The sequence below is a fragment of the Cupressus sempervirens genome, chromosome 9 (assembly GCF_028749045.1).
Source record: "Cupressus sempervirens isolate cs-2001-9-10 chromosome 9, ASM2874904v1, whole genome shotgun sequence".
NCBI classification, from domain to species: domain Eukaryota; kingdom Viridiplantae; phylum Streptophyta; class Pinopsida; order Cupressales; family Cupressaceae; genus Cupressus; species Cupressus sempervirens.
In genome coordinates, this window is record NC_143126.1 from 25,701,468 (window position 1) to 25,718,673 (window position 17,206).

At 31.6% G+C, this 17,206-nt stretch overlaps 1 pseudogene; it reads right to left on the reverse strand.

Moving 5' to 3' along the window:
- Positions 1 to 3,186: 3,186 nt before the first annotated feature.
- On the reverse strand, positions 3,187 to 13,698 carry LOC149537449 (L-type lectin-domain containing receptor kinase IX.1-like; annotated as a pseudogene).
- Positions 13,699 to 17,206: the final 3,508 nt, after the last annotated feature.

Genomic DNA, 17,206 nt, shown 5'->3' on the forward strand with positions numbered 1-17,206 from the left:
AATCTATGGAGTTGATTCAAAAAATCTTTTTAATTTCTATAATGTAGCTACAAATTAAATGTTAAACAAATCTCATAGGATAGAAACAAGAAGAATATTTATTCATCTAATTTGTAGTAACTAATATTATGAATTATTAGAAACAATAAAAATAGAGGAAAACTTTCAAGAAACCAATAATAAATAACATAGACATACCAAGGAAACCAAGAGTTGGAGAACCTACAACCATACATTCACTTAGTTTCAAGAGTAAGAACTTATATAATAGATTACATGATTTCCACAATAATTATACAAATAAAATTCAGCCTCAAAATCTTCTCTCTCTGTCCAATTAACACTCACCCTCTTTGAACTTCTAATATTTTCTAAAAAATTCTTGTATTTGAGATAATCTTAAAAATCATAACAAAACTATAACAATTTCTATCTACAGAAATAATTGCCTTCAAAATCTTCTTTCCCCTTCTTCCCTAGTTTCTCTTGGAAGTTATCATCCTATCAATGTATAAGTTTTGAACTTTAAGAAAATAATCCTATAGTTAGATATTTTTTCTAAACTTGAATAATTTTTCCATATTTACACATCTTGCATTGTTTGGCCCATTAACTATTGATTTCCATAATTTATCAATTGGAGAATGTGAAGAATGGTAGAAAAAATAATAACAAAAACTGATTTGATTCAAATCTATGGAGTTGTTTCAAAATATCTTTTTAATTTTTATAATATAGCTACAAATTAAATGTTCAACAAATCTCATAGAATAGAAACAAGAAGAATATTTATTCATCTAATTTGTAGTAGCTAATATTATAAATTATTAGAAGCAATAAAAATAGAGGAAAACTTTTAGAAACATAATAATGAATAACATAGACATACCAAGGAAACAAAAAATTGGAGACATGAAGAGTAAGAACTTATATAATAAATTACATGATTTCCACAATAATTATACAAATAAAATTCAGCCTCAAAATCTTCTCTCCCTATTCAAATAACATTCACCCTCTTTACATCACTAATCTTTTCTAAAAAATCATACATTTGAAATAATCTAAAAAATCATAGAGGAAAGTATAAAAATTTCTATCTACAAGAATAATTGTTTCCACTTTCCTTACTCAAAATTTCTTTCCCCTTCCCTAATTTCTCTTGGAAGTTATCATCCTATCAATGTATAAGTTTTTAACTTTAAGAGAAGAATCCTATATTTATATTATTTTTCTAAACTTGGAGGATTTTTCCAAATATTTCTACTACCAAAAAGTTATGACTTCTTCCTAAAATTAGGGAAAAAATAAAGAATTTTACACAATAGTATATGATACACATTAGACCATAATTGGAAAAATATAGTATTTGGTACATAGTAGACCAAATACTTCACAGATAGTGGGGATAGTGGCAATAGTTTTTTGTCAATCCTAAAGAGTCACATATGACTTCTATAAAGAGAATCTTCATATACATGAAGGGTATTGAAGAATATGGATTATGGTACACTCAGAAAGAAACATTTGAATTCAATATTTTCATAGATGTTCACTAGGCAATAGATGTAGATGACAAAAAGAGTACAACTAGTCATGCATTCTTTCTTGGAAGAAGACTAGTAGCATGGGTTAGCAAAAGGAAAAATTGAGTTTCTCAATCAACTTTAAAAAGTTGAATTTGTAGCTACAATAGTAAACTACACACATGTAGTGTGGATTAAATAGATACTAGAAGGTATTTAGGAAATGGTAAAATTAGTGATTGGTAATGAATTATGATAATACATGTTCCATCAACATAACTAATAAATCGATAATCTACTCAAAGAAAAGACACATTTTCATTAAGTCTCACTTCTTGAGAGAGAAAGTAAAAGATAAATAGTTTGGATTGGAATATGTTCCAATAAAATAACCATTGGTAGATATCTTTACAAAACCTCTTCAAAAGGATACATTTGAGTATCTTAGAGGAAAGCCATGGGTCATATGCCTATTATGCTAGAGTAAAGAATTTTTTTAGGAATTAATGCATGATACTTGAATATTACAATTTACACTAGATTGATGATCAGTAAGGGAATACACCATATGGGGAGTAGTCACACAGATAAAGGTGATAGGTATACACCTTTTGGCATTATTGTCATATGGGGATAAGTAAATAATACCTACACAAAGAGAGTAAAGGGGGAAGTGTTAGAGAAAGGGGGAAAACTAAGAAGAGAACTTGCAAAAAGAAAGTGGTGAGAGTGGTGAGACATAGAAAAAGGTATAAATAACAAATTAAAGAAAGAAAAGTGGCAACACACCAAAAAGAGTCAACTATGTAATGGGAAGATGCTGAAGATAAAGAAAAGTAAGTTAATAAAACATGATATTATTTTCTAAATATGTAGTTTTCAAAGAATTTCCTATAGAAATTGTGAAGTTTGTGCTAAGGAATTAAATTGTATAAATGGTGTTGTGGTGTCCATCAATCACAAAGGGGGAGATTGTTGGAATCATTATCAATGGAGTGAAGATTAGAGATTGCTCAATTCCAAATGATTTGTTGACTCCAAATGAATCTTGGGATCAAATCATCATGTTCATGTTGTCATGATTTGATAACCATAATTAGTTCTTCATATACACATATATAATATTTATATAAGAAATCAATAAAAATGTTTTGATGAGTTGAAGGAATACCTGAAAGAAAGATCTATTACTTTCAAGTCATGAACCAATAACATTTATTGATAAATCAAATTTAATAATCTAATTATATCTCTACACTTAACATTATGTGAATGGAAATAATTGAGGTAAAAGTGAAGATTTCCAACAAATTCTATGCTTGGAAAAAGTAAATGCTATGATAAAAGTGCAAATTTTGAACAAATGGTATTACATCCACTCCTCCATTTCCAAAGCAAAGTGGAGATCAAAATCTATCCTATCTACAGATCCCCTTCGTCTTTTACTATTCTAGTTTTATTTCTTATAAACTCAAACAAAAGACTCAAAACCTTAACACACTCCCTATCATAATATTCAATTGGCATAAATGATAAGGTCCAACCTCTTTTTCAGAAGTCAATAAGAGCCATCCTTAAACATCACAAACTAATGGAAAAATTAAGCTTAAAAAATAAGTGAACTTTGACTATCTAACAATTTTAGTCTCATAATGAAGCCTTAGTATGTGATGTTTAAGCCTTCTTGTGAATAATAAGTCTCTCTAGATATTCTACGAGGAAGCTTGGGCACTTCAACTTCAAAGTTAAGGATTTCAAGAACTCGCTGTATTATTGATGTCTTCCTATAGTCATGAAATGAGCACCACAATCCAATGTTCATCAAATGTTCAATTTGCTTACCAATATTTTCCTTATCAAGCACTTGGTCAGTGACATCAAGTATGTGTCTTGCCTCATTCATATTGCCAACCTAGCCGACCAAACCCATGTTATGTTAAGAGTTAAGATTGTCTAGAAGAATCTGGAGAAGAGGCTTCCTAGAGGCTTCCATGGTACAATCCAGATTAGATGTATAACATTCTAGGATATAGAATACTCTAGAAAAGGAGTTTCTAGATTTTGGTATTATATGTATAAATATGTGATCTGCACATACAAGTTGTGGATTAGAAGACATTTGAAGGTTTGATGTATGTAAGCAAGCTAGATTAATATATTGTTGTTTATTAGTTATATATCTCTATTTTTTGGCTCTATTTTCCCTACTTTCTACATTACCATAGTTATTACTTTGTTTTTTTATGTTGTTCATGGCCTGTTTTAACATGATATCACAGCTTAGGCTTAGCTAGAAATAGATTTCTGTGTGGTTTAGCTAGAGATTCATTTAGAGGTTGAGCTAGAGATTCAACTAGAAATATCTCTAGAGAGATTTGGTGCGGGAAATACATTGTTGGAAGTGGTTTGTTTGCAAGGTTGATTTTTTATGCTAACATGGACTCTTTAAATGAAGTTTTTCCTATATTTGATGGAACTGATTTTGCAGATTGGAAGATTGTAGTCAAGAATGCTTTTGGAGAAAAGGCCTTATGGAGGATAGTGAATAAGGAGATTGGAGAACCCCAAACTAATAAATAAAAAGAGATTTGGAGATGCGAGTTCGAGCAAGCCAGAGGTATTATTGCTAAAGCTTTAAACCCCAATCTCAATAGAAGATTTACTGATATTGATGATCCAATAGTGCTATGGGATACTTTAGAAAAAGATTATAAAGATGTTGATATTGCTAACACATTTAGCATAGAGGAAAAATTGGTGAAGTTGGATCCATCCTATTTTGAAAAAATAATCAATTATTTCAATGAATTTACTTTTTCAAATGCTCAACTATAGAAAATAGGTGTTGAATATGCAAAGAAATATTTTTAGTTGATTTTAGTGGTTGAGAGTAAGATCCCACAACCATACAAGGTATTTAAGAAACCAATGAAAAGGATTATTTAGCTAAATCCTTATACTCCACAACAAACTTTTGTTCAATTTTGTAAGTCTATTATAGATGAAGAAGCCCAGCTTATTAAAGGGTATATTAAGAAAAATTATGCATATGAAGCTAGAAGTAAGTTTGTTATGAATGATAGAAAGAAGAATTGGTGAGGATATAATAAATTTCAGAATAATGAGGGTTCAAACCATATTTTTAGAAATGATGGTGAAGAGAAACAAGGTGGAAGAAAACCAATTATTTGTACGTATATTGGTGGTGAAAATCACATGGAGATTTTTTTTTTGAAAAATAAGGACAATGAAAGGAAGCAAAACAAGTCCAAGCAAGGAAAGTTTAAGGATGACAAGAAGGATAGATACAAATTTGTAGCCATCTCCAAAAAAAGAAAAGATAAAACAAGTAAGGAGGTAACTACTACACTTGAAATAAAATCTAATGTTAAGGGAGGGTATTTTGCTTCAAATTCTATTAAAGAATGGATTTTAGATTCAGGTGCATCATTCCACATGACTAGAGATAGATCTTTTCTTACTAATTTTTATGAAGGAAAAAATTCAGATCAAGAAATGACTATTGGTAATAAAATGAAACGACTAGTTAAAGGTACATGAATTGTTAATGTAACACATGGGTCTTTGAAAAATGTATTATTGGTTGAAGGATTAAGGGTGAATCTAATTTCAGTATACAAAATAGTTCAAGCTAGATATGAGTTTGTTGTTACTACTAATCGAGTCATTGTTAGAGATAGAAAAGACCCAACCAATATAATTTCCATTGGTAGAGTTGGTCATGAAGAAAGTCTTTTTAAATTTGTGGGATTTGCCGATGAAGATTTTAAACACTCTCATGCTTATATTGCTCAAGCTGATTATATGTCAAAACTTTGGCATGTTAGACTTGGACATATCAATTATAGGAAATTGCAAATATGGTTAGAATGGATATGATCAGAGGATAAACAAAAATCTCACCATCTAAAGGAGTTTGTGAAGGATGTGTGCTAGGGAAACATCACTGAGATCCTTTTTATTCAGGTAAAGCATGGAGAGCCAATCATCCATTACAACTCATTCATAGTGAATTATGTGAACTAGGCTATCCATCACTTTTAGGTGGTAGGTATCTCCTCACTTTTATTGATGATTATAGTAGGAGAGCATGGGTTAATTTCATTGAAAGAAAGAATGAGGTACTTGAAGTTTTCCAAAAATTTAAGGCTTTAGTTGAGAATTAGTGTGGGAAAATAATTAAATTCTTAAGAATAGGTAATGGGGGTGAGTATTGTAACTATGCATTTGAGTCATTTTGAGAGAATTGTGGAATTAAATTGCAAAAAATAGTACCATATACTCCTCAAAAAAATGGGGTGGCTGAATGAATGAATAGAACTCTTTTAGAAACGGCTCTTTGTATGTTGCATTTTAAAAGTTTACATAATACATTTTGGGGTTTGGCTATTTCTTGTGTTGCATATATTGTGAATAGATTTCTAACTGAAGCCCTCACAAATATCACCCCTAAAGAAGCTTGGAGTGCTAGAAAACCCCACATTGGTTATTTTAAAGTATTTGGATGCATTGCTTGGGCACATAGCCCTGATGAAAAGAGGAAAAAGTTAGAACCAAAGAGTCATAAGTGTTTGTTTATGGGTTATAGTAAAGAATCAAAGGCTTATAGGTTATATGATTTGACAATAAATAAGGTATTTGTTAGTAGAGATGTGAAGTTTGATGAGCATTCACAACTTACAACAACAAAAACTTCTCCTATTCTAGAAAAAACCAAAAATTGTATTGATAAGGATGACGTATGCATTGCTGATACAAATGAAACTACTAATGCTTTTGATTAGCCATTATCTACAAGTAGTGATAATGAAGATGTTTCTCTAGCTAGACAAAAGACAAGAAGTGTTGAAGAAATCTATAGGCAAGGCTCAACGATCCAAGGAAGGAATGGTTGTGCTCTTATGGCCAAAGCATTATAAGAAAATGATCCAAAATCCTATGAGGAAGCTTGAGGGAAGAAAGAATGGGAGCAAGCCACGAAAGAAGAATATACTTCATTAATGGAAAATAAAACTTAGGAACTTGTACCTCATCCCCAAGGTAAGAATGTTATTGGTTGCAAGTGGGTTTACAAAACAAAATTTAGATCAAATGGTGATATAGAGGAATTCAAGGCTACATTGGTTGCTAAAGGATTTAATAAAAAGAAAAGGGTGTTGATTATGAAGAAACATTTGTTCCTATCATTAAAATGAATACAATTAGAGTTATTTTATCTTTGGCTACAAGTCTTGTGTGGCATGTTCATCAAATGGATGTAAAAAATGATTTCTTAAATGGAGATTTATATGAAGAACTCTATATGAATCAACCTCTGGGTTTTATATATCAACAACATCCTAATCATGTTTGTAGATTAAAGAAGTCACTCTATGGACTTAAGCAAACACCAAGAGCATGGAATGAGAAGATTGATAGGTATTTTCAGCTTCATGGGTATAAAAAATGTAAATCAGATCCAAATATTTATGTGAAGAAGGTGAAAGATAACATCATCATTGTTGCAGTTTATGCAGATGATTTACTCATTGCTAGACCAAATATTAAATTTTAATCAATGATTTGAAATTGGCTCTCAAAGGGGAATTCTATATGACTGATTTGGGTGAACCAACTTATTTTCTTGGCTTGCAAATTAGTAGGCTTCATGATGGGTTGTTCAGCTCTCAAACAAAATATGTTTAGGATCTTTTAGAGAAATTTAAAATTCTTTATTGCAAGCCAGCCCTTGCTCCTTTCCAATCTAGAGTCAAGCTTACTAAGGAATGCACCTCCAAAAAAGTAGATCCTTCTCTATATAGACAACTTGTTGGTAGTTTGGTTTATCTAACTCATTCTAGACTAGACATTTTTTTTACGGTCAATCTAGTGTCTCAATTTATATAGGAACCTAAAGAAAGTCATTGGATGGTTGCCAAGAGAATTTTGTGATATGTTCATGGAACAATGTACTATAGCCCATACATTACAATTATAAGTCCCCAATTTATTTTCTTGGCTTTACAGATTTAGATTGGGGCAGTGAGATTGATGATAGAAAATCTACTAAAGGCTACATTTTTCAGATTGGCTCAAATCCAATCACATGGAGTAGCAAAAAACAAGCCACTACATCACTATATTCATGTGAAGTAGAATATAGAGTTGAAAAAAAGTAGAAAAAGAAGTAGTTTGGCTCCAAAATCTTTTATGTGAGCTTGGATTCGAACAAATTTCAAATACTACTTTGTATTGTGATAATCAAAGTGCTATACAAGTTGCAAGTGATCCTATTTTTCATGCTAAAACAAAGCACATTGAAATTGATGTTCACTATATTAGGGATCTTGTTCAAGAAAATATTGTTAATCTTCAATTTTGTCCAAGTGAAGATTGAACAATAAAATATATTTACTAAGAGTATGCTTGAGGCTAAATTTCTCAAGCTACAGAGTATGCTTGGTATGATTGAGTTGAACATTAAGGGGAGATAGTCATATAATGCTCCCCTCTTACACTCTCTTTTGTATTTTTTTGTAGCCAATCTTAATGGGGGGTGTTAAGGGTTAAGATTGTCTAGAAGAATCCAGAGAAGAGGCTTCCTAGAGCCTTCCATTGTATAGTCCAAATTAGATGTAGAACATTATAGGATATAGAATACTCTAGAAAAAGAGTTTCTAGATTTTTTTATTACATGCAATATATGATGTGCACATACAACCTGTGTATTGTTAGAAGACATTTGAAGGTCTGATGTATGTAAGCAAGATAGATTAATATATTTTTATTTATTAGTTATATATATCTATTTTTTGCTCTATTTTTCCCTGCTTTCTACATTATAGTAGTTATTACTTTATTTTTTATGTTGTTCATGGCCTATTTTAACATATTAGAGGCATCAAGCTCTCTATCCAATGTACACCTTCCATAAGAAATTTCCAAAGTGATGATGGCAAAGTTGAAAATATTTGATTTAGATCTGGCCTTGTATGTTTCAAAACACTCCAATGCAATATAACCTAGGGTTCCACCAGGGTTTGTGTAGTATGATGTGTTATCATTTTCCATCAAGCGAGCCAAACAATAGTCTCCAAGGCATGCCACAAAGTTGTAGTCCAACATTATGTCGCTAGATCTAATGTCTATATGCAGAACACATGGGCTTGATTCATGTGTTGATGTTGAAGAGCCAGAGCCAAGCTGCTCACTATTCTAAATCTCATGCTCCAACTTAGATCTTCAATCCGTGTGTGTCCAGAAAATTTTTTTCTAGTGATGGACCATAGAGAATGATTCAAAATGTTGATGTAAAAAAGATATGCACAATCAAATCTAGAAGCTCTTACAAAAAAATAGCTAATGATGGATCATAGATTTTAATCAGAAATATTGATATAAAAAAAGGTATACACAATGAAATCTAGAAGCTCAAAAAGACAAACAAATACTTGATGATAGATCATAGAGTGTGATTTGAAATGTCGACGTAAAAAATATTACACATAATCATAGAGTGTGATCAAGAATGTTGATGTAACTAAAAACAATCAAATCTAAGAGATCAAAATTACATATAAATACTTGTCCAGGCTACAATTTGACATGTATTGGTAAACTAGAAGAAGTTCGCCACTTTTTTCATGGCACCATTGCAAAAGAGGAACCAAATTGGGATGGGACAAGCTGTCAAGTATTGCAATTTTTGATTTGTATTGCTTAAGCCCATCTGAGTTCTTTGAGATTCTTTGCACCGCCACTATTTTTCCATCCTCTAGATTTCCTCTATAAACACTTTCGAATCTTCACTAAACTTAGTAGTCACGCGACTTAGCTCTTCAAAACTATCTCAAGAGGGAATAAATTAAAAGATTTTATAGAACATCCAATTACATAATTTTAGGAAATATTCATTTACGTCTTAGATTTGAATGGATTTATTGGGTCACCTCTAAATATCACATACTAAGGAATAAATTAAGCTTGAAAAAATAAGTCAACCTTGACTATTACCACTTTTAGCCTAGGAATCGATCCTTAGTGTTTGATGTTTAAGACATCTGGATTTGGCAACCTATGTTTTATGAGAATTAGTTCACAAGTACTAGAAAATCTTAAACAATTTTTTTTTCTTATGAACTATTCATTTGAAAGCTTCTTAAGTTCATTAATTGATAAGTATCAGATATTCTCCATGAGAATTGAAACATGCAAATATTTTTTAAAGAAACTCACCAATCTATGTTTCATGAGAATTGGTTCACTAGAACTCATCTTTCATGAGAAAGAATGAAAAACTTAGCACTTTTTTCTAAAATCTTAAATAAGTCTTGTGTCTTATGAACTATTCATTAGAACTCTTTTAAGTTTATCAATTGATAAATAAGAAATGTTTTCCATGACAAGATAAATTATAATATTACTATGAGAATTCAAACTAAGCAATTTTTTAAACAAGAACCTATTTATATATATTTCATGAGAATTGGTTCACTAGAACTCATCATCTTTCGTAAGGAAGAATGAAAAACTTAGCACTTATTATAAAATCTTAAATAAGTTTTGTGTCTTATGAACTATTCATTAGAAAGCCCCTTAAGTTTATCAATTGATAAATAAGAAATATTATCTATGCAATATAAATTATAGTATTACCATGAGAATTCAAAATAATATTTTTTTAATAGAAACCTATTAATATATGTTTCGTGAGAATTGGTCCACTAGAACTCATCTTTCATAAGAAAGAATGAAAAACTAAACACTTATTGTAAGATCCTTACCAAGTTTTGTGTCTTATGAACTATTCATTAGAAAGCACCTTAACTTTATCAATTGATAAGTAAGAATTATTTTCCTTGACAAGATAAGTTATAATATTATTATGAGAATTCAAACTTACAATTTTATTTTTAACAGAAACCTATTAATCCATGTTTCATGAGAATTGATTTACTAGAACTCATCTTTTATGAGATAGAATGAAAAACTTAACACTTATTTTAAAACCTGAAACAAATTTATCAACTGATAAATAAGAAATATTTTCCATACCATGATAAATTATACTATTACTAAGTAAATTCAAACTTATTTTATTCATATTATAATAATAATAACAAAAAAAAAAAAAAAAAAAAAAAAAACAACTCAAACTTGTTAATCCATTGAAAACATAAGTTAAAAAAAAAAAATCTTCCCTAGAAGTATTATCAGATAAATATTAAAAATTGTACCTGTACACCCGTCGGCTTACATTGAGACTTATTTCATCATTGAGCTTTTCAGTAACTTCATCATTCTTCAAGCCATTGGGATCAGAAATTGGCACGTCTCTAACAAATTTTACTCCTTTCTTACTCTTTACCCTGTACATTGCTGCCCCAAGGATAAGTATAACCGCGACCACGGCCACCGGAGGAGCAATTATCACAGAAAGATGTTGTACTTTATTATGCCCCCAACTGGTTTCACGTGAAAAATTCCATGCGATGATAGTACGCCTCTGGTTGGAAAGTCCAGTTGAAGCAGAGAAACCAACTTTGACCTCTTCAGGCAGATAATCCGAAGAATTCAGAGGATAAGTTAGCGTAGGAATTGTAGGACGAGGAGAAGTGAAGTCTGATCTGTTATTAGTCATAAACACCTTGAGCTCTTTAGGTTGCCCAGAATAATCAATCCACACTTCCCAAGTTTGTCCGCTGTTAAGCCTCTCAGACAAAGAAACATTCTTGATAGAAGTGATATTATTGATGTCAATACCCACATGATTATCATCCGGATCATGCGCATTGACGCTAAAGTATTCATCAATTATATCATTTTTGAACATATCAAATTCAATAGCAATTGTTTGGGTTGACGATTACAATTGGTTGAACTGTTGAACAGTCCAAGCCACATACCTGATCCGTCTACTGGGGGCTCTGCAACACAAGGAGCCATGAAGAATGCAAGACCATCAGCATAATTTTCCTCTGTGGTTTGTGTTGCACGGTGTATTTTGAACCTAAAATAGGATTGGAAGCTTGCAAGGGTCTCAGAAGATTTATGCCAAATTTCAATGGGTGTTTTGTAAATTTAGGTTCCAACTGAAAATTTCACCATACAAACTACTTGCAAGTTCAATGCCATCCTCGGACTTGGTAGCATTTTAAAGTCTTTCAATGAAACTATTATCACTTCATTTTCAAATTCGAGATAATCGAATTATATTTTTGTTAGTCTTTTCCTTTGTAAAAAGGTGACACAGGTTTGTACTTTTACTCAGCCATGCAAATGAACAACATCTGAGAAGAATAGTTCTATTACTTTAGTTGTGCATCGTTGGTCATTTTACAAGCAATAAAATGGACCATTTTAAAAATCAATCAACAACCACGAAAATGGAATCATTACCTTGTTGAGTGTGTGGGAGACCCAATACAAAATCCATACTCAAGTTGGTGGGTAATGGTAAAGGCGTGTATAACCCTATATTCTGTGAATGTCCTCTAGCCACTTGACAAATTCTGCACCTTGCCAAATATTTAGTGATGTCCTTCTTTATCTTGGGCCAATAATACTTATCTTCAATGAAGTTTATTGTTTTTTCCTTTCCAAACTATCCAGCTAGTCCACCACTGTGAAATTCCCCGATAATATTTTCTCACATGGATCCATCTGGTATACGTAGTTGTTTACCCCTAAAGAGGTAATCATCCTACATAAAATAGTCACCTTTCACATGATCCAACTTACTAGAAGAAGAAGCCTTTAGCTATTCTACAATTTCCCAAAAATCATCATTAGTTTCATACAAGGCCTTAATAGCATCAAAACTAGTAACCTTAGTTTCTATTATGGTTAATAATGTACCATGCCTATTCAAGGCATCAACAACCTGATTTTGTTTTCGAGACTTATGTTTTAGGAAAAAGATATATCCTTGTAAGATAGATACCCACTTGGCATGTTGACTATTCAACTTCTTTCATGTGTTGAGATATTTCAGAGCAATATGATCAGTAAATAGCACAAAATCATGTGGGACTAGATAGTGCCTCCAATGACTTAATGCTTGAAAAATTGCATAAAATGCCAGATCATAGGTAGAATAATTCTTTCTTACTTCATTCAATTTATCACTAAGAAGGCCATAGGCTTACCTGCTTGTATAAGAACAATGCCTATCCCAACATGTGAAGCATCACACTCTACTTCAAAAACTTTGTCAAAATTTGGAAGTGTCAATATAGGAGCTTTAGTTACCTTTTACTTCAAGAATTTAAAACTCTCTTCAACATCTATTGTCTATGTGAAATCCCTTCCTCTGGTATAGTCTATTATGGGTGCTACTATACTGCTAAAATTTTGGATAAACTTTTAGTAGAAAGTTGCCAACCCATGAAAACTTTGTACACCTATTATACTAGAAGGACTGGGCCATTCTAAGGTTTCTCCTACCTTTTTTGGGTCCATTTGAACACCATCTTGAGAAATGAAAAAACCTAGAAAGGTTTGAAAACTAGTTTGCGTGAACCTACACTTCTTCAAGTTTGCAAAGAGCTTCTCCTTATGTAAGATACTCAAGATGATCCTTAGGTGTTGTAAGTGTTCTTCCTTGCTTCTACTATAGATCAGAATATCATCAAAGTAAACTACAACAAACTTACCAATGTAAGGTCACAACACTGTATTCATCAAGGACATAAATGTGCTAGGTATGTTCAAAAGCCCAAAAGGCATAACCATCCATTCATAAAAACCATCTCTTGTCTTAAATGTAGATTTGGTGGTAGCCACTTTGGAGATCAATCTTGTTAAAGTTCGTAGCCCCCACTAATTCATCCATCATGTCCTCTATCTGAGGAATAGGAAATTGGTACATAATGGTGATCTTATTGATTGCTCCTCTATCAGTGTACATCCTTTGTGTACCATCCTTCTTTGGAGTGAACAATGCAGGTACTACACACAGATTCATGCTTTCCCTAACCAGAACCTTTTGCATTAGTTTTGTCACTTTTTAATTCAACTCTACATGTTGTGTTGGATTCAACCGATTGGCTTCTTGATTAGGTATGGTTGCTTCAGGGATAAGATCAATATGATGTTGAATATCTCTTTTGAGTTGGGGATCATCAAGTAGTTCATCAGGAGCAACATCAACAAACTCCTCCAACACCTTCATTGCCTCAGGTGGCACCAAGTTTTCTTGTTCTTCTCCTCTTTTTAGAACTAGTGCATAAAAACAACCTGTTACTTTCATTTCTTTGACAACTTTGTTTAAGACAACATGGTTTCACTCTTCTTTTCATCCTTATGTGGCAATAGAGCCACTTTAGATCCAACCTTCCAAAATGTATAAGTATTTTTCTCCCCATCATGTATGACCTTCCTATCATACTACCATGGTCTTCCCAAAAACATATGGCAAGCATTTGTAGGGGTAACATGACACCATATCTCATCCTTATAAAATTTTCCTATGGTAAATCTAACTAAACATATTTTATCAACCGTTACTTCATTTCCTTACTTAAACCATGCAATATGATAAGGACAAGGATACTTCTCATATTGTAAATTTAATTTCTCTACCATTTCTCTAGATACCATATTCTCACAACTACCCCCATCAAATATAAATTGACATACCTTTCCACTAGAATTGCATCTAGTTCTGAAAATGTTGGTCCAGAGCCATGAGTCACTAGAGTTCTTTGCAGGAACTTCATTTTTTTCTCTAATGATCATTGATCTCCTCATCATGAGAATTTCTCTCACATCTGGTGAAACATCTTGCTTATCCTCTTCTGGCTGAACCAATTTCGCTCTAGGTTGTCTTCATTGATTTAATTCTGACATGTTATGATTTGAGCATTCAAAAGCTCTATGTCCTTCTTCTCCATGTCTAAAATAGGTAAAGGGCCTCCATTGGTTTTCACATCCTTTTTTGCTACCATAACATCATCCTCGCTGAAATTCCCTTCCTCTTTCCTATTTTACATGATCTTGTCTGGAATCTATATTTCTTTCAAATCCTTGGGAGGATTCTCCTTAGCCATAATTAGAACCTCCTCAAAACAGTGTTGAAGGACCCCTTCTTCCTCCTCTATTCCTCTGAGTGTACTATTGATTCTTCTTTTCTTGAGCATTTATAGCTAATTGGTAGGCTTCCTCCATATTGGTAACACGATGCATGCTCATGTCATCTTGGATAGTGAATTTAAGGTCATTCATGTATCTAGCAGCCACCTTCTCATCATCTTCTTTATGCTCTATTCTCATGGATAACTCATAGTAATCATTTGTGTACTCTTGTACAAAAGAAAAATTGTTCTTTAAATTCTGGAACTTACGAAACAAGGTTTGTGAGTAATCCAAGGGTAAGAACTTTTCACAAAGCTTTTTCTCTATCTTGCTCCACGTTTTGATCTTTTCCTTTTGTTTTCTAGTTTGTTCCTTCTAGAGGTGATCCCACCATATCCTTGCACATCCTTTGAATTTTGTGCATGCAAACTACATCTTCTTTTCCTTAGCCATAGGCTCCCATTCAAAAAAAATTATCCATCTCATTTAGCCAGTCTCAAACTTTGATCTTGATCCCTTCATTTTTACCTTCTAAAGCTTAAAGCACTTTATCTTCATAGCTCAACTCTTCCAAGCAGTTTTCTTCATTTTCTTCATTTTGATTAGCGCCTCTTCAATTTCCCTCTTCATCTAATTCATCCTCTCCTTGTGCTATCAGTATTCCTTGATTATCCATTCATTCATTCATCCATTCAATCTACCTCTGCATATCCAACATAAATCTTTGCATTGGAGTGACACCTCCTCTCCCTCTTCCTCTTCTTCTCCCAACCATCTTACCACTCTGATACCAAATGATGTATCCCAAACCCTTCAAAATAATAACTTAGAAAACATTAACACAACACAGATTTTCAAAATACTAGATTCTTCATTAAACTTCTCCAACTATATTCTATCTCTACAATGAAAGAAAACAACTACTTATTACAATTTTGTGAAAATTGCCATATTTGGCAAATTTTTAGGAAAAATAGACTTTTTCATTTTTGGTAATTTTCAAAATCTATCTTATGAATCCTGATTCTTTCTAAGAAAACCCCCCAACTAAGACAAGATGAATTGCCAACTAATCTATGAAATCAAGAATATGATTTTGGATTTATTACAAAAGCAACTTTCTAAAAAATTGGAAAAACACAAAAGTCCAATTTCAGAGGCCAAGATGATATTTCAAGCTCCTAGAAAAATGTTGAAATGGCCACCTATTGAACAAAGCTTGATCAACAATCCAAATAACACCTCCTCGCACAACTGCTTGTAAAATTTCAGCCAAAACCCACATCTGAGTCAAAAGTTATGACTCCCAAAAGTTGATGCATCAATTGTGTTGGTTTATGGTGAAGGCTAATTTTAAGGAAAATAAGAAATGCTTACCTACATTCAAATTTTATTTAAATAGTGTTAATCTAGATTAAAAAAATATTATTTAGATAAATGGATGATACTCTTATTATTATTAGTAGTGTTGTACTATTTCTATTATTATTAATATACTTTATTTGAAATATTCAATTATTATTTTTTTATCTTTTAATACTCCTATTATACCTAATTATATTTAATATTAGAATTCTTCTAATTAATTAATTTTTTTTTCAATAATCATTAAATTAACTTTTAATTTTTATTATTGTTATTATTATTTTATCCTTTTATTAAAACATTCCTACTATACCTAGCTATATTTAATATTATATTTCAAGTAAATGACAAATGCTAGCCACTACATGACACATGTTTTTATATTAAAAAATCTTGAAAATTAAATATTCTACATATACCTTTCAAACCTATAAATATAAAGTAAATTTTCATAGTGACAAGTTAAGAAGGATAATAATATTTAGTACTTGATGCCAATTGAAGTCTGCTCACTTTTAATTTATAATTTTATAATTAAATTTTTTATTTTTTTTCACATATCTAATACTTGTTTTTATTTTTGTAGTTATCAAAATATTTTAAGACTAATATTTAACACAATTGAAGTGTTAATTATATATAGTGTATTAAATGAATGACAGACTACACCTCCATACCATGTGGCACATGCACTCTTCTATACCAATGACCCCTCAGCATTCTATTAGAACTTCATGAACACTTCTACCATAACACATGATTTCACTTTATAGAGTCCATGTGCTATGTTGCAACTTGGCACTCTTGAATATCCAATACCCTTCATGATTTGGTAATTAAATGTAATGTCCCCAATATTATTAAATAATAATATTTTGTTATGTTGTTGAGAACCAATGTTTTTAATCTCTCAGGCCCATTGGTTAATTTTTGTACTTGTCAACTTATTGCTATTTTTGTAATCCTTCGGGAAGTTTCCCTGAAGCCCTTTATAAGGCCTTCTTGTAGGTTTTTTTAGGCATGCAATTTGGATTAATTTTTTGTACTGTGAATTTTGGTTGGAGTTCTGTTGTTCACCATTTCGAAAGTGGAAGACCTTCCCTACTTGGCTATTTTTGGGTTTCTTCAACCCTCACCCTATTCTGTCTATGTATTATTTGGCTCAAATCTAGAAAATTGGAGTGTCATCATTGTTTGGAAAATATTTATATCAATATATCATTATTATTATTTTGATTTTT